The sequence below is a fragment of the Oratosquilla oratoria genome, chromosome 4 (assembly GCF_046742065.1).
Source record: "Oratosquilla oratoria isolate Oo_2021 chromosome 4, ASM4674206v1, whole genome shotgun sequence".
NCBI lineage: Eukaryota > Metazoa > Arthropoda > Malacostraca > Stomatopoda > Squillidae > Oratosquilla > Oratosquilla oratoria.
In genome coordinates, this window is record NC_134780.1 from 84,001,437 (window position 1) to 84,020,274 (window position 18,838).

The window sequence follows — 18,838 nt, forward strand, 5'->3', positions numbered from 1 at the left end:
CGACCAGCAACAGAGGTTGAGTCATTAGCTATGGTTTATCATTGTGAACAGATTTCGCTCCGCTGGGGATTTCCCTCGGCTGAATGAAATCGTCTGGTGACAGCCAGAACTAGTTAGTAAGTCGTCAACAGAAATAAACGGGTTAATGTTATTATGTGTGTTGTTGCAATGATCATATAAATAGTAATGATGATAATAATACTAATGAAAATAATAATGATAGTAATAATAATAATAATATCAATAATAATGATAATAATGATAATAGTAATAATGATAATAATAATAACAATAATAATAATAATAATAATAATAATAATAATAATAATAATAATAATAATAATAATAATAGTAATAGTAATAGTAATAATGATAATAATGATAATAATAATTATAATAATAATAATGATGATGATAATTATAATGATATTAATAATAATAATAACAATAATAATAATAATAATAATAATAATAATAATAATAATAATAATAATAATAATAATAATAATAATAATAATAATAATAATAATAATAATAATAATAATACTGTATACCAACGGCTTTTACCCTCTTATAACGGAGGTAGCCAAAATCAACGGCATAAATCCACTCCCACCCATTTCATCCCCACATACTCCACTCCCATTCACCACCCCTCCCTACCTCTTTTCTTGGCTCCTCCTGGGTGACGGGTCATCCCTGCATCTCGCCCACTGCCCTGGGACAGAAGCAATGTAACAAGACACAGCACATCCACAGCAATGCTGGTTTATTTAATCGACGACCCCCTCCTCTCCGCCCCCTCATGCAGAAATAGAGAAGACGGAGAGAAATCCCTTTGGGCTGTGTCAAAATACCATCCACATACGTAACTGTATACCTCCTCACCCCCCATCCCCCGTCTACTCCCTTCCATGTATCACAGCATCATCCATACACAACCATTCTCCACTCAACCCTATTTTCTGTCTTCTTCCTTCCTTCCTCAACAGACATTCCCCTCTTTCCCTATGTCCCTTTTACTCAATCCTTCCACCTCATCTTTGGTCCCCTCATGTTCACTACCCCAACCTCTGCCTTCCACACCTCTTTTACTAATATTTCTTCAGTCATCCTTTCCATGTGTCCAAACCATCCCAATACTCTTTCATCAACCCTATCTCCTAACTCCCTTTCCACCCCCATTCCTCCTCACCTCCTCGTTTCTCACTCTATACAGCCTAGTAACCCCTACCATAACTTCTAGGCATTTCATCTCAAATACATTTAAACCCTTCCTCTCTTATGTTCCATGTTTCTGTCCCATACAGTGCTGTGATATGCATGTGGTGAATGTGGTACAGGTAGCGTGCCGTTGACACCCCCGGCACGGGGTCAAAGGTCACGAGGTAGAGAGGAGGGCAAATGGGGCGAAAGCTGAGGCGTATGTGGAGCTAATAATGAGAAGGTGAAAGTTTAAATGTGTTAGAATTAGAAATGGAAAAGCTAGTGGTTTTAGGTAAAGGTAGATTGTAGAGTGAGAGAAGCGAGTAAGTGCGTTGGGGGCATTAAAAAGTGAAAGAGAAACTAGCAAAGAAACAGGAATTAGAAGAACCAGGAAATAACTTTGATTAGGTAAGTGAGCAGACAAGCTATCTAGGCGCTAGAGATGGCCGAGGTGACTAGCACGAAGGAACCATTCAAGATTAGCAATATCACCCTAAAGCCATTTGATGGCAATGGAGACGTCGGCGGGTGGCTCAAAAAGGCAGAATTAGTGGCAAAATTAATCAGTGTCACTGACGTCGTGAGCCATATATATTGCCCTTAACCTGGAAGGCGACGCATTGGCCATCTACCTAGAAACAAGAGATAGTGATCGAGCAGATCCAAAGTGAAAAAAGTCTGGAAGAGGCATTCACTGAGAGTCCACTCGAATTGTTTAATCAGCTGCAAAGAATGCACTGGGCTCGCAAATAGGTCGACGTTTTTGCCAACGAAATTAGGAGATTAGCGGAACTGCCGACATTCAAAAGCGAAGGCTTGGATCAATTAGTTAGAATGGTTTTTGTAAATGGCTTTCCAGATAGCGTATCCGCTGGACTACAGGAGGTAAATAATACCGTTTTGGCGAGCATGAGCATGTTGATAGTCCGTGCAGGACTTCTCATAAGGGCACAAAAGGGTGGGCCTTTAGCTGCCATGGCAACAAAGAAACCGAAAGGACTTACACGAGACCCAGGGTCCTCCACCGGACAATAGAAGAGGTAAAACGGGGGAGTCCAGGAGTGACTACAGCGGATGGAGGGGACCATCTAGGATCCGTTGTTATGCGTGTGGGCGTCCAGGGCACCTCGCGAGGAATAATAGTGAGACGGATTCTATCTGTTACAAATGCAAAGAACCTGGACATATTTCTCGACACTGCGAGCAGGGAAACGGACAATGGGCGGCTGCTATGCGAGCGGCCGCCCAAGAAATGTAAGGACGCTCTGTATGCCGATTGTAGATGTCTGGTTGAGGGGAAGACGTGCAAGAGCACTAGTAGATTCCGGCTGTCCAACCACGATTGTAACGGCCAACTTGATTAAAGAACTTAGACAGGGAGATATGGTCCTGATGACAGTTGACGGAAGGAAGACAAAGTACGAGGGGGACCAAGAAGTTGAAATGACGGTGGAAGGCATTCCGATACGACTAAGAGTGCTTGTTATCAGGACGGCCATAGAGGGAATTGAAGTGGTACTGGCAATGGATACAATTGCACAGCTTGGAGAAGTCACGTTTGTCGTCATGCAAGTGAGCGTTGGAGCGATTCGTGACTCGAGTACGAAAAAGAAAGGGAGAAGCCTTCAGAGGCCGGAAATAGACGTAAGAATGACAATGAGGGCCGTGAAGGGCAGTGTCGCCGCGAAGCTCGACCTTAACGAGAAGCCGGTACCTTGTACAATTGAGGACAAAGACTTCCTGCTGGAATTTGATGGCCAGAAGTGGGAGGTAGAGTGATAAAAAAAAAATCACTTCTATTGAAGAACAAAGTCGACTTCTACTAACAGACTCATGGAGAGGTGGGAAGCGGTGAATTTGACATTGAAGTAGAGTGGTGGATTGATGAGGGAATTTTGAGTCCCTGGGAGGAACCGGTGGAGGATGGAATCTTACCTCTAATGGCAGTGGTGCAAACCAAGAACAAAGAGCAACTGGTGTTGGATTTCCGAGAGCTGAACAAGTTCTTGAGGTGTCATACTGGCGATGCTTTTGTAGACGTATGTAACGAGACCCTACTCAAATGGCGCCAAATAAGGGGGCCGTCCACGGTTGTAGATCTACGGACGGCTTACCTACAAACTAACGTGGCGAAGAAGCTATGGAAATACCAACTAATAGAATATAAAAGTAAAACATATTGCTTGACCAGACTGGGATTTGGGCTGTGTTCACCTCCGATGATAACGACGAGGATCCTGAAGATAGTATTAGAGAAGACTGAAGCGATGAAGAAGGGCACGGACTCCTATCTCGATGTGGTGGATGATACTGTTGTACCGGCATCGGACGAAGTGGAACACTTAACTCGGTTTGGATTAGTCTCGAAGGACCCGGGACCGATGGCAGGAGGAACGGTGTTGGGACCGCAACTAGAGTAAGACGGGAGGGGAAACCTGCTGTTCATGAGAAGCAACGAGATCCCGAATGTAAAGAACGAGATGAACAGACGAGAGTTCTTCTCCCTATGCGGCGAATTGGTTGGTTACTACCCGATCGTTGGTTGGCTCCGTGTAGCGTGCAGTTATATTAAGAGGTGGTCAGGGTCGAAGGATTGGATAGGCAAGGTTGATGAGGGCACCCTTACGATGATACGTGACGTCGTACGACTGACCGTGAGACACAATGGTACAGTGAGAGTACAGTGGAGTGCACCACAACAGGATGTAGGTGTAATATGGTGTGATACTAGCAGTATAGCAACCGGCGTATTCTTGGAGATAGGAGATGTGATAGTCGAAGATGGAGCGTGTCAGCGCAAAAAGGATGACTACCATTATATTAACGTATCGGAGTTGGATGCGGTTGTAAAAGGAATCAATTTGGCGCTGAAATGGGGGCTACGCGAGATCGAAATCAGGACAGACTCAGCCACGGTGGCGGGATGGATGAACTCAATGCTGACGGCTGAGAAGAGAATACACACGAAACGGGCAGCAGAGGTCATTGTGAAACGGCGTCTTGGGATCCTGAATGAATTAATAGAGGAGTTCAGCGTGAAAATGAGCGTAACCCAAGTGCCATCGGGAGTGAACAAAGCGGATACACTAACCAGAGTAAAGAAAAGTTGGCTGAGGGTGCCGGAAGAACAGGAAGAGGAGAAGGTTGAAGTGTGCGCCGGACCGCAGGGTCCCTATGCGCGAAAGAGTTGTATGGAATGCATCACCTAGGTATTGATAGGTCATTGTTCTTAGCAAGAAAAATTGACCCGAATATAACTAGGGAAGAAGTCCGGCGGGCAGTGAGAGCATGTGTCCGATGTCAATCAATAGATCCCGCCTCTAGACCGCACGCAGTGGGTGAACTTAGCGTAGAAGAGAACTGGAGGAGGTTGGCGGTCGACGTAACCCACTATCGGCGGAGCATGTACTTATCGATGGTTGACTGTGGCCCAGGACGCTTCGCCGTCTGATGGGAGCTGAAGACGGCGACGGGAGAGGAAATTGCACGGGTGATGAATGAGATATTTCTGGAACGGGATCCAGGGGATGAGGTCCTGATGTATAATAGCACCGCGTTTGGTTCGGGAGCACTGAAAGAAATGCTGGACAAGTGAAGTTCGAGACGTTTCTTTAGGGCTGCGTACCGACGGAGCGGAAATGGAATAGTAGAACGACACCATCGCACTATTAAGTCCATCACCGAGAGGGCACTAATACCGCCCATGGAGGCAGTCTTCTGGTATGATATGTCCCCTTGGTCAGGCCAAGACGAACACTCAGTTCCACAGAAAACCATATCTAAACATGATTGACGACATCCCAGGGTAGGGCCGGTGCTACCAGGCAATGCTGAAGACGGCGCTGCCTCAGAACAGGTGGGGGAGGAAGCATGGGTGGTGCCAAAGGATGGTAAATGCACGTCACAGTTGACAAGAGGGATCGTAACGTAGGTCAATTCGCGGAACATCTCTGTTGAGGGACTGGTGCGACATATCCTGGATCTCCGTCGTGTGGTGAAGGGCGGAGAAAACGAGGAAGATAATCACGACTTGGTAGTGGATGGGGGAGCGACGCCCCGACGACCGCAGCGCAATAGACGTCCTCCGAGATGGCTGCAGGACTACGAAGTATGAAGTGGAGGAGACGAAAAAGACAAAGAATAGGTTGACCTCGAGATCGAGGGGTGTGGGGTGTTGTATGAATGTGGTGAATTTGGTGCAGGAAGAGGTGTGCAGTTGTCACCCCCGACATGATGTCAAAGTTCATGATGTAGAGAGGAAGGCGAATGGGGCGTGAGCTGAGTCGTAGGTTAGTGCGTATGTGAAGCGAGCAGTGAAAAGGTGCAAGTATGTGTTAGAATTAGAAATAGTCTCGCTAGTGGTTTTATATAAAGGTAGATTGTAGAGTGAGAGAAGCGAGTAAGTGCGTTGGGGGATTGCAAAGTGAGAAAGAAACTAACGACGAAACAGGAACCAGAAGAACCAGGAAATAACTCCGATTCGGTAAGTGAGCTGACAAGTGCTGTTGGCACAAGCACCCCTTCATACAATCGCCCCTTAGCATTTATTCCCAAATGTCTGTTTCTCATGACACTTATTAATCCCCCAGGGCATGGTAGCAATTATGGTAATTATGATAACGACCCCTACTCTACAGTAACGCCTACTGAATTAATAAACTCGTGCAATCTTGACCAGATTATACTAATCATGCCACCGCACTGGGTGAGTCAACTGATGCATTTCAAAACCTTCGTTGCAGTAACGCACATTCAATTCAGTAAAATTTGTTGCCAGAAAATTTTATTTATCTGTGGGAAACGTCTTTCGAAGTTGTCGCTCATCTTCCACAACACAAGAGATTGTTGCCAAGGTCAGTCACACAAAGGGACTGCATGACCATCCCAACTCAAGCGTGCCAGCGATTACGTAAGCGATATTTTCTGGTTGCATAATGGTACTCAGTATGTTCGCTGACAAGAACACAAAGTCGTCTGTTCATCGAGCATGTACTGTAAACAAACTTTAGGTGATTGTACGAAAAGGTAAAGAGGTAAAATAATACTAGATTTATGTGAATATTGTCGTCACACCGAAGCATAAACAAATATGGTGTAAAATAGAAAAAATGTATAAAAAAACAAAACAAGAAATGTCACCCACGCCGGGCGAGTTGTGATTGGAATTAAAAAAAAAATCTCACCTACCAGTCCCGCTATGTACATCTTTGTACATATGTACCCAAGATCGGTGGTGAGGGTTAAATGTTTATAACATAACTGTTTCCCAGTATAATCTTGTAAAGATCCATCTTACTCCTATTCTGTAAGCCATGTACTAATTGATGTCAATGAATGTGAAATCTTATATATTCCCTGTTTTGTATTTCTGTGTCGAAAATTTTTCGTTTCACAATTACGTTATCGTTTTATCCTGGAGCAGAATTGGACGTTGATACATATTTGAATATTCAATTCTTTATTTGGAGATCACTTTGTTGACATTATTTTGACTCATTCTAGGTTGTTTTCCGCTGAATGTCAGCACATTCAAGGTAAAATAAGACAAAAATATTAATCTGGTTGTTTTGTTCTTTCAATGGATTATTGTATTTATCTTACAGAATTTTGGGGGCTCAAAGGGTCCAACGAATATTTTTAAGCGAGATCATAGTAATTGTAATACATCAGAATAATTAGAAATAGCTAACTCTTTAAGTTGATCAGCATCGCAGGTACCCTTAAATTACAATCTTCTTAGTAGCGCAAAACCATAGTAAATGTTTGAAACCTAGTTTTAAGAATATGTAATTGTGAACAAATTAACTTTTTGGACATAAGGTTACATCAACAGTAAGGCAGAACCAAAGGATTTACATTGCAATCGAAGAGACTTGGCGCTATTTTTTAAATGGCGAACGTGAAAAGTTGCCAACTAGTACATTTTGAAGCGGCTATCTCTGAAGTTATCTATGTAACCAAAACAATCCCATGTTTCATTGTAAGGTGCAAACACAAAAATATTATACAAATTTTATCGTGTAACGGGGAAGCACATTGTTTAATTACATTTCCATTGGAACTACTTGATCCATGCGAAAATAATGTAGTGGTCTCGCCACTTCCTTGTTTTCGGGCTGTTTTGAGACTTCCAATCAGTGTATTGCACGACGGATAAGAATATGTTATTCAAGTGTTACGAAGCACGATTTTTAACATGCATTTCCCATTCGATAAGATGCGTAATAACATTCGCACAATAAGATGTTTGCTATCACTCGATATATTTCTCTTTAAATCGATGCACCTGCTTTTCCGCCATCTCACGAAGGCGATACTTAGTTTGATATTGGCATAATATCTCATGAAAACCCATCTTGACGGTGACGACCATCAAATGTACATGTAAATTGTAGTTATATATATATATATATATATATATATATATATATATATATATATATATATATATATATATATGTGTGTGTGTGTGTGTGTGTGTGTGTGTAAAGACAGACAAATATGGAGGTGATGTGGCAAAATGAGACGTTAAGGCTAGATTATGGATTTTTATTCAGAACCACACGTTTCGATCTCTTGGGCCTTCCCGAGGAAGGCCGAAGAGGTCGAAACGTCTGTTTCTGAATAAAACTCCATACTCTAGCCTTAACGTTTCATTTTGCCACCTCACCTCCATATCTGTCTGCCTTTAGACACACACACACACACACACACACACACACACACACACACACACACACACACACACACACACACACACACACACACACACACACACACACACATACACTCACACACACATACACTCACGCACACACGCATACACACACACACACACACACACACACACACACACACACACACACACACACACACACACACACACACACACACACACACACACACACACATATGTATATATACATATATATATATATATATATATATATATATACATATGTATATATATATATATATATATATATATATATATATATCTGCAGAAACCACATGGAAAGTAAAATAAATTAATACCGAATGTTTCCGTCTACTCAAGACATCGTCAGGGTACAAAGGATACAAAAAATGACCACAGGTCACAATATGTACATGGTAGTAGCGGAACTGGGAAAGGTCCAATGTTACCCGATTCCAGAAGAATTATTTACAATCTTTTTAATAATGAAATCATCTAATTTATACAAACCTAAGCTTAAATTCATATTATTTTCAAAACTATTTTTATTGTGACATGACTCAATTATATATATATATACATATATATATATATATATATATATATATATATTACAAAGGATTACAAAGGCGGAGCATGCCGACAGGAGACCTTTTGATCCATATCTAGGTCGGATGAAAAAAAAATCATATTAATAATAAATTAAAACTATAATAATGTAAAAATAACAAATAAAATACATAAATAAATGCATAGGTATAGTTGAATAACAAACAAAAAGGTAAATAGTAAATGATTATAAATTGACATATAACTAATAATAATTGAAAATCAGACAGACAAATTATAACAAAACAAAAACAAATAATATAACATAAATTATAATCATTACAGCATCTTACTTAGGTATTTATCTAAATGATTCTTAAAGCTTCGAACTGAACTACATTGCACTACCTGTGCAGGAAGTTTATTCCATTCATTAACTACACGGTTGGCAAAGTTGTTTATACCTACTTCCAAATTGAATCTATTTCCGGACAGTTTGAGACCATTGTTTCTTGTCTGATTCTCATTCAATGTGAAAATTTGGTCACTTTTGATGTTATATATTATCTAAACGTCAATATTACATCCCTAGGAACGGAACATTCATGTTTACAGCATAAATCGAACTGAAGTTGTTGAAGTGCCTTGGAATTCACCAACAGAAACAAAATAATACATCACATACACCATACACCATCGAATTCAGAGGAACTGAAACCATAAACAAATCTTAACATCTCATCTGAATATAATTGGCCCAGGAAGCTTTGTACCCATTTATTAAAAGTTAAAGATAATGCATTTCATTTAAACTAACATACTATATTGTAGTCAGTAATTTCCCTGTTACATTCATGAACAAATGTGAATGCAAATTTGTAAATGTAATGTCGTTATTTGATGCGAAGATGCAAGACCTCTATGAACAGGTTTTTAGTTTGAATGGCAGGAGAGATAAGATGGGGGAGAGGGAGGGAGGAGGGGGATTTGGGGGTATTCCTGTGGTCGACTACAGATGTATGAAGGATATTTTTAGGATGTTAAGCACTTCATTTCGTTATATATATATATATATATATATATATATATATATATATATATATATATATATATATATATATATATATATATATATATATATATATATATATATATATATATATATATTTATATTAGTTTCGTATTGTTTTCTGTTAATTCGTTATCATTAGATGTCATCGTAGACCTACAAATTTGCTGATGATACAAAAATGTGCGGAATGGCATATGATCACTTAAATCAATTAGATATTCAAGAAGATTTAGATAAATTACAGCAATGGTCTGAAAAGTGGCTAAAGAAATTTAACACAAGTATTTGCAAGGTTATGCACATAGATAAAAATAAGAGTAGGTACGATTACAAGTTATTTTGAGGTTTGTTAACAAAAGTGGATACTGAAAAGGACCTCGGTGTAATTATCAGTAACGATCTCAAATCATCTAAGCAGTGTATTTCAGCCTCTGAGAAAGCAAATAAGATTCTAGACTGATTGCGCGATCTTTTGACTTCAAAAGTCCATCTCTCATTAACAAGCTATATAAATCGTTAGTTCGTCCACACTTGGAATATACTGTTTCCGTATGGTTACCGAATCTCATTATAGACATTGACAGATTGGAAAAAAGTACAACGGCGAGCCACAAAACTGATTCCAAATATCAAAAATAAATCATACGAAAATCAACTAAAACACATGAATCTGTTTTCCCTAAAAAAGCGTAGACTCAGAGGTGACTTGATACAGGTCTTTAAGATTCCAAAGAGAATTGACATAAATGTTCATATTGAATGAGAATCAAACAAGAAATAATGGTCTCAAACTGCCAGGAAATATATTTAGTTTGGAAGTGGGTAGAAACAACTTTGCTAACTGCAAAGGCAGTGCAACGTAGCTCAGTTCGAAGCTTTAAGATTTGTTTATACACCTAAGCAAGATGCTGTAACGACTGTCATCTAATCATTGGTTTATTTGTTTGTTATTATTTGTCCTGTTTATCATTATTTTTCTATTTTCATTTATTGTTAGTTATCTGAGAAGTATGATAGGGGTTACTAGGCTAGATAGAGTGAGAAATGAGGAGGTGAGGAGGAGAACAGGGGTGGAAAGGGAGCTGGGAGATAGGGTTGATGAAAGAGTGTTGGGATGGTTTGGACACATGGAAAGAATGAGTGAAGAGAGATTAGTAAAAGAGGTGTGGAAGGCAGAGGTGGGAGGAGTGAATATGAGGGGGCGTCCTAGGATGAGATGGATGGATGGGGTGAAAGGGGCAATACAAAAGAGAGGAATGTCTGTGGAGGAAGGACGGGAGAGGACAGAAGATAGGGGTGAATGGAGAGGGGTTGTGTATAGATGATGCTGTGCTGCATGAGGGGGAGTGGGTGGGGGATGGGGGGTGAGGAAGTATGTATGAGAAAAAAAATTGATGCAACCCGAAGGGATTTCTCCCCGTCTTCTCCTTTTCTGCATGGGGGGACGGAGAGGAGGGGTCGCCGAATTTATGAAGCGGCCTTGCTGTGGATGTGTTGTGTCTTGCGACACTGCTTCTGACCCAGGGCAGTGGACAGGATGCAGGGATGACCCGTCATCCAGGAGGTGCCAAGATAAGAGGGAGGGAGGAGGGTGGAGGAGAGTGGAATATATAGGAAATGGAATGGGTGGGAGTGGTTTCTATGCCTTTTTCTTTTTGGCTAACCCCGTGTAGGGGAAAGCTTTTGGTATATGTATCTGTCAATTTGTTACTAAATACTTACGTGTTATTATTTAACTATAACCTATGCATCTATTTATTTAATTTGTTATTATCTATATTATTATATATTTTTCATTTTTATTTTTTATTTATTTATCATTATTATAATTTTTCAGCATCCGACCTAGTAATGGACCAAAAGGTCTGTCGGCATGCTCCGTCTTTGTAATACCTTGTAATTGATATATGTATGAAAACATGACCATACGAGTTTTCACAGTGTAGTATCTAAGATAATCAGTTGAAGATTTATCTATTGTAATACATCAGATATATCATAAAGGATTGCTAAAAATTATTGTTGAAATACGTGAATTTTATGAAAAGTTTACGACTGTGCATTACATAATGTTGTTTCGCCTAGCACCAATATAAAACAATGTCGTTGATATCTGTCATTATTCTAATCATTGAATTGCTTGTAACATAATTTTCTGAACTTGGAGTGCCATATTGAAGAAAAAAGTAGGAAATAGGCGTAAGCTTGTTTTACCGCCTTCAGGGGGAAAAGAACCGCCTAAAGGCGGACCTAGCCATATTGTATCTAGAGAAACATAACGTAATCCACTGTTAACCTACATAAATTTGATTGGTCATGTTTGATGGATGTGTAATATTTTCTACCTAAAATCTCTGTGATGATTAACAGTCAAAAGTCTCATTTGTCATATAAATTATTAGAATCTTGAACAGGAAGTAATGGATGACAGTTCGCGCGGCTAGTGGAGGGTATCGAATCCTAACAAGTTTTTGTGATGCATCTTACATTCGTTGCAGAAATTAGAAGTTTACTCGCACATAACCCTCGGTAACTATAAATATAGTTTATCTTAACTGAGTAAATGCACAGCGTTTAAGTCAGGGAGAGTATTCATTATTGTTTTTCTTATCGTCAAAAGAAATAATATAATAGATGGATAGCCTAGATGGGAAATCGCAAGGAAAATAACAATAAAAGAAATAATAAAATGAAAAATTAAGACAGGGAAACAACCAGTACCAGATGGTGTTACGATGTCTGCAAGAATAGCCAAAATGTTTAGATAATTATGTAAAATACAAATTAATCCCAAAACATAAAAAAAAAACAATAATGATCCCCAAAACAAAAGTAAAAGAGTAGCGACCAATTGCACTCACAAATAATGGTTTCATAAAAGGTGACATACTGGTATACCTAGGAATGAGAGTTCAGCGTATTACAAACCGGATTTACCGATATTAGAATATTAGAAAATTACAAATCTATTTTGAACTACTGCCTGGAGGACAATAAAGTATGAAATGGCAATTATTAGTGACAGCTCTTGATTTTGAAAAAGCATTTGACTCACTAGATAGACTATGATAAAATCCTTGAAGCATGGTAGCAATGTTACTGAATGTATACAGGACACAAGACCGAGATAGACATGGGAATAGTAAAATAGGAGAAATGATAGTAAGTAGTGGTATAAGACAATGTTATACTGGATCTTCCATCATATTTGTATTAATAATGAATCAGATCATGAAGAAGAAAAAAAAAACTGCACAACTGATGATGTTTTAATACAAATAATAGGAAAAAACAGAAATCTATTATTATATTCAATAATTATCAAGAGGTACTACATATATAGGAAAAATTTATTATCTAATCATCAACAGGAAGGAAAATAAGTCAGATGGAATAGAAGGTATTAGTATGGTAACCGAAATAAGATATAATGGTATTGCCATCCCAGACAAAAAGAAACACATGAAATATTATATAGAGAAGAAAATCGAACTAACAAGAAAAATGCGGGATTAACTTTCTCAGTTGTGGCAACATCATGTAAAAAAAATTCTAATAGGACCTTATTGGAAGAGTGTAATGTTACCAAGTATATTGACTGCTGGAGCAGTAACAGATTGAAGTAAGAGAGACTTAGAAAAATTGCAGAAAATTTTAAATGTGGTGTGGAGGCAAGTGTGGGCTTCACGATGTAGCAGAAGAAACACTTAGGAGGAATTGTTAGTAGTAGCATGACTGAGAGATGAAATGCAAATTCAGGTATAAACATGTTCTTGATGAAAAAACAAAAATTTGAAGAAATCTTAATGGAAATTACACGGGAAACAAAATCAGTGGTAGATAAAAAAGATGCATGAATTATATAAATATAAACATTTTCGAAATCCTAAAAAGAATGAGTATGGAATGACTTTTATTTACACGCTTAATCATTGTGCACGACACCATACAGATAAAAGCTGCCGTACAAAAATGGGAACACGAATTTGGAAAATATAACCAGAAGAAGAAGCTAATTTAGCTGTATATCGCACATATAAAACAGAAATTAAAGAAGATAACATATGGATAACTCTTATGAATCTAATCTAATGTTTGTACGTATAACAAACTCATTATAATTAAATCGGAAGAAGAAATTTACAGAAGTACCGTGTGATATGCCAAGATATAGAAGTTGGAACTTTGCATAATTTCATCTTAGATTGTGAAGGTTCACAAGACACTGGAAGAAAATTCTGTGTAAATGAAAACACGACAATACAAGAAATTCTGTCGTTCAAAGATCCAGATGAAAGAACAATAGAAGAATATCTAAAATATATAGAAGAATTATGAATACAAAGAGCAAGAAAAATTAGTACAACCCACTATATTTCAAAAAAGAAAAAAGCGCTGAGTCGCTGTCGTTTCAAAGGCGTCAACGGATTTCATCATCAGTCTTGTTTTGGTAACGTTGTTCTGTGACTATTAAGCTCCTGCTTCACGCATTTGCGTCCTATGATCAGCATCTTGAGGAGAAAGTATGAGTGAAGTTAAGTGTACCTGCATAACATAATAAGAAATTGATTTGATAGTTGAAAATGAAATTCGAAGTGGTCATAGTCAAGATGGTGTACGGACAGACCCTTAGGATGTAAACCCCTCAGGAAAAATACAATAGGACTAAACCCCCTATACACAAAACCCCCTTCACATAAAACCCCCTTCACACAAAATACCGTTGAGGAGGTTTTACCCAGGAGTGCAAGGGGTTGTGAACATTCTCAGTGAATACAATTAGCCTTGTATACTAAGAAAACTAATATCCATTTGTGATTTGGCAGGTAATTAATTTAATTGATCTCGTAATATAAATATAACAAACATTTGCTTTAGATTGCGTTATTTACCATTGTTACAGTACAAATATAGCAATAATTCATATGAATATAGATAATATACATATCAAATAAACACTCATTAATTAATACATTATGATTACCACCCAGACAAAAAAATATTTGGTAACAAAGACTATACTGAAGATCTTAATAAAATTATTTGTTTTAATAATTATGGTACTCCAAAAATAATTATCTTGGCAGCACATCCCCATAATCTACTTTCACTTCCAATAATGATACAACATCCTTCCAAATCAATGATCAAGGCCCATTTATAGCTTAATGCAGACCTGGTGGAGCACTCCCAGCAAATGGATGTTTTGGTTAAGTTATTTCTTGTTGTAGAAATAGCCTTCATAACATAACATAATTTGACCCCAGTCTCCACCCATGCTGGTAATAATAAATAAACTTCATGGGGAATAATTAACCTACAATGAACATCATCCACATGGTAGATATTTCTCCCTTATTGATTCTCATTTTTTTTTCTTTCTTTAACCTTAAGTATTACTTGTTCTACCTACTGCTCAAATACTCTAGGTCTATTGACCTCATTAATACCCCATCCACTCCTCCCTGGGAGTTGGTCTTTCAGTCAGTCCTTATCTATGAATTACCATAGCAACACCTCAGTTACTTGATCAAATCAAGCAAAAGTAACAGTTTCAAATTTGGATCCCCTTGGGAAGTCCCCTTGCACTCGCTCACAAGGCTTCATAAGACCAACACTTATTCCATAATTATTCTTATATAATGATAATAATAATAAGTTTATTTGACAATAAATCAAATACATCAAATACAGATTAAGAAAAAACAAGTTCGAAATTATAATTACCATTGCTGAGGATAAAAAAAAATATGAACTTATTTCCATTATAGCCAAATTCTGGTCAGATATCAAACTTGAACAATCCACACCAGGTTTGTTTAGTTAATCTCGTTAACCAGCATCCCCTTGCAATTTGGATAAAATCCCCGTGATGGGTTTTAGTGCTATAGTATTTTTCCTGAGGGATTTATGTCCTAAGGTGGTTTTACCGTACAGTCAATCTAGATTCGGATTCCATCACATCAAACAGTTGACCTGTATTATAAATGTTACTTTATGTATTTAATTTCCCTATGTTAGCTTAATTAAAAAAATTATGTCTTGTACAGTATTCAGGAAAATGACCAAAAGTGTAATATTTTGGCATTTTTATTTCTTGCCAACATATATATATATATATATATATATATATATATATATATATATATATATATATATATATATATATATATATATATATATATATATATATTTATATACCAACAGCTTTTTCCACCTTTCAGGGGAGTTAGCTAAATTCAAAGGCATTATCCACTCTCACCCATTTCATCCGCTCCTATTCACCACCCCTCCCTCTTTCCCTCTTTTCTTGGCTACTCTCGGATGTTTTCATACTTGGTAATACCTTAACCACTTAGGGACTGAGAATAAGATTTTTCTTGTGTTCTCGTTTAATAGAGGTATCACTGAAGATAGCTATTATACATTTCTGCTTCATGGTCTTTATATTTAAAGGCCAGAGTATAATAGTGTTCTCTAGTCTTTAAATGGGAACCAATTTCTTTCCTGGATTTTTTTTCCAGGGTAGGATCTGCTAAAAAGTGAGTTCCAAACATGTCAGTACACATCATCATCATCAACATCTTTATCTTATCTCTTTTGGGCTGATGAGGAAAGTCCTGTAGTCGCCAGAAATCATTTGCTGCAAACTTCTATGCCGCTGGTGTTGTGTAGAGATACCAGTTGCCCTTCCAATCTTCATCCAGCTCCTTTTTAAAAGCATCCAAACCTGTTGCTGCGATTACTTTGTTGGGTAGAGTTCCAGATGTTAACAATTCTGTGACTAAATTAAATTTTCCTCACTGCTGTATGGCTGTGGCTTTTAAACAATTTTCTGGGATGACCTCGTATTGCTGAGTATTCCTGAGCATTATATTAAGATTTGGTGGCAACAGACTTAGTTAAGATTATTTAGGGAAACATGTTTGTATGTGATATGCTGAGACAACACTTGCATAGCATTGCCTGGCAACAGGCCCAGTATTATGTAAGTAGACATAGCTGCTATGCAGAATCGATTGTTATTTTTTACTGTTGTACATTCATGCTAGATATCCATAAAAAATCTCTGTACTGGGTGATCTATGGGCTCAAATAGTGGACATGACAGGTTTCTGTGGGCTATGGAGTGTTTCCAAGAGAGAATTTGTGCAATAGGCTAATTTGTATATGTATGGTATACTTGAATAGGGGACAAGCACCTGGTAGTTATAGATATAGTGGTGCTGGAAGATGGATATCAGAGAAAATCATTTACCTGATTTTGTCTTAAAATCTATCAGCCCTCAACTCTGGCCGGACACAAAGTTTTCAGATTAAGTCTAGCTTTGACTATGTTTCTACTGCCTTTTCATACAAGGAAGTGCTCGTATCTTACTACTATTACAGTATAAGTCAGTGTTATAGAAATAGTCATCCACAATTCAACACAGACATATTTAGTGTTTGATCCTAGAGAGGTCTATGGGCTGGGGGTGGGGTGGGGGGGGGCATATAATGGCCCAAGATGGAAAATGAAACTCCCCACTTTTAAAATCCGTCAATCTCCTCAGCTCCATCAGGAGATGCAGTCCTTACCGGCGAACATTGGATCTCCAGATGAGACCCATAATCTCCTTATCAATTTAATTTTTTATTTCCTACACTTCTTTACACAGTGGGGAGCTGACAACTGACCCTTTCCCTTACCTTGTTTGATAGGTGGCATAGAGACAGTCCCGTACTAAAACAACATAACAGTTCAAAGTTTCCTTGAGATCTGTGAGTCTGTAGGTGTTGTATTTGTGCAGCCTGTTATTGTCTTTAGGGCTTTGTTTTGTATGGTCTGTAGGGTGTTGTGGTGTGTTTTAGTGAGATTAGGGGTCCATGATTTAAATGCGTTAGGTCTAGGTGTGCATTTAGTCCTTATGTTTGTGATGTGTTGTTTAAATGACATGGATGTATTGTATGTTACACCAAGAATCTTGGGTGTGTGTGTGGTAACAGTGTGTTGTTGATATAATGGCATGGTATTTATTTGTGTTCCACAGTTGTGTTGGTGAGATGTGGCTGTAAATTTGGTTGGGGCTATTTTGAATTCTATTTGTAGTGAATTGGGTATTGAATGTATCAAGGTATGGTTGTAGTATTTATGCAGTTTTGTGTTACAGTGTGTGCATGTAATTCTTATGTCATATGTGTGAGAAAAGATTTGTATTTCAGAGGTGTCGGATGTGGCTGTATTGTGCGTGTATAGATTAAAGAGTGTGGGGGATAGAACTGAGCCCTGTGGTACTCCATTCTTAAATTTTCAGGTGTGCAATGATTGGTCATTATATGACAAATAGGCATATCTACCTGCCAGATGATTGGTCAGCCATTATTGTTATTGTGCATGTCTGTTATATATTTTGTTTGTGAGATTGTGATGAGGGATGGCATTGGAAACTTTACTAATGTATAGTAATATGAGAAGTGTTTTGTGTGGGGGCTTATCTGAATTGATGCCATCAAAAACTCTTTGTGTGAGGTTTATCAGAAGTGTGGTATGTAGTGGTGTAAAACTGTTGTGAATAAGCAAGGGGGGTATGTGGTATATTGAGTTGTAGTATGAAGTGTTGACTTTGTAGAAGATGCAGAGAAATGTGATTTGTTGGTGTGATGCTGAAACTGTGGGGTTTGAGGAAAGTAATGATTTTCCCATGTTTCCAGATGCTGCGTATAGTGATGTGCGAATAGTCGTAGATTGCAATGTTGGTGAGTGTGTGTATGCCATGTAGTCCAGTGTGTTTTTTTGGTGGATGTTACTTATATTTTCAGGTCCATAGGTGGATGAGTGCCTAAGGTTATGGATTTTATATTTTATCTGGCTGTGAAGGGTGTATAGTTAGGGTTTGTGGGGAAGTCTTTATGTTGAATGAGGCATCGGTCATCAGAGTGAGGGGCGAGATGGATTCTCTGTGCAAAACGATTTGTGTGTGTTTGCTTGTTGTCTGTTTGAGGGTACCGGTAAGTTGATTGTTGTTGTGGTTATTGCTGTGTGAGAGCATGTTGTGTTACTGTTGCATAGTGTCATGCTCTTGAGTGTCTTGTAAAGTTTTCTGGTGTTTGTTTTGCGATTAAGTGTGTTGACAAATGTTTGCCAATTTTGTGTTTTTTGTTCATGTAATTTGTTGTTAATCTCAGCATTTAGTGTTTGTATTTGGTCTGTTATGTTCTGAGGGATAGGTGTGGATGGTATTGTGCTTAACAGTATCATATTGTCTGATGAGGCCTTGGATTTCTGGTATAAAGTTGGTCGTGTAATTTTCTCTTGCCTCTGGGGATGTATTTCT

General features: G+C 38.2%; 1 protein-coding gene across 6 annotated transcripts in view; it reads left to right on the forward strand.

The window, feature by feature from the left end:
* The first annotated feature begins 5,554 nt into the window (after nt 1-5,554).
* LOC143025004 (uncharacterized) overlaps nt 5,555-18,838 on the forward strand; it is a 45,551-nt gene continuing 32,267 nt past the window's right edge. Inside the window, exons 1-2 of one of the 6 annotated variants that reach the window (XM_076184606.1) lie at nt 13,716-13,974; nt 18,216-18,260. The gene's annotated coding sequence lies outside the window, so the exon portion shown is untranslated. Of the gene's footprint in view, nt 5,690-13,715; nt 14,058-14,090; nt 14,351-18,215; nt 18,261-18,838 lie in introns of those variants that run through there. The other 5 variants (XM_076184608.1, XM_076184603.1, XM_076184605.1 and 2 more) reach the window with 5 other exon arrangements.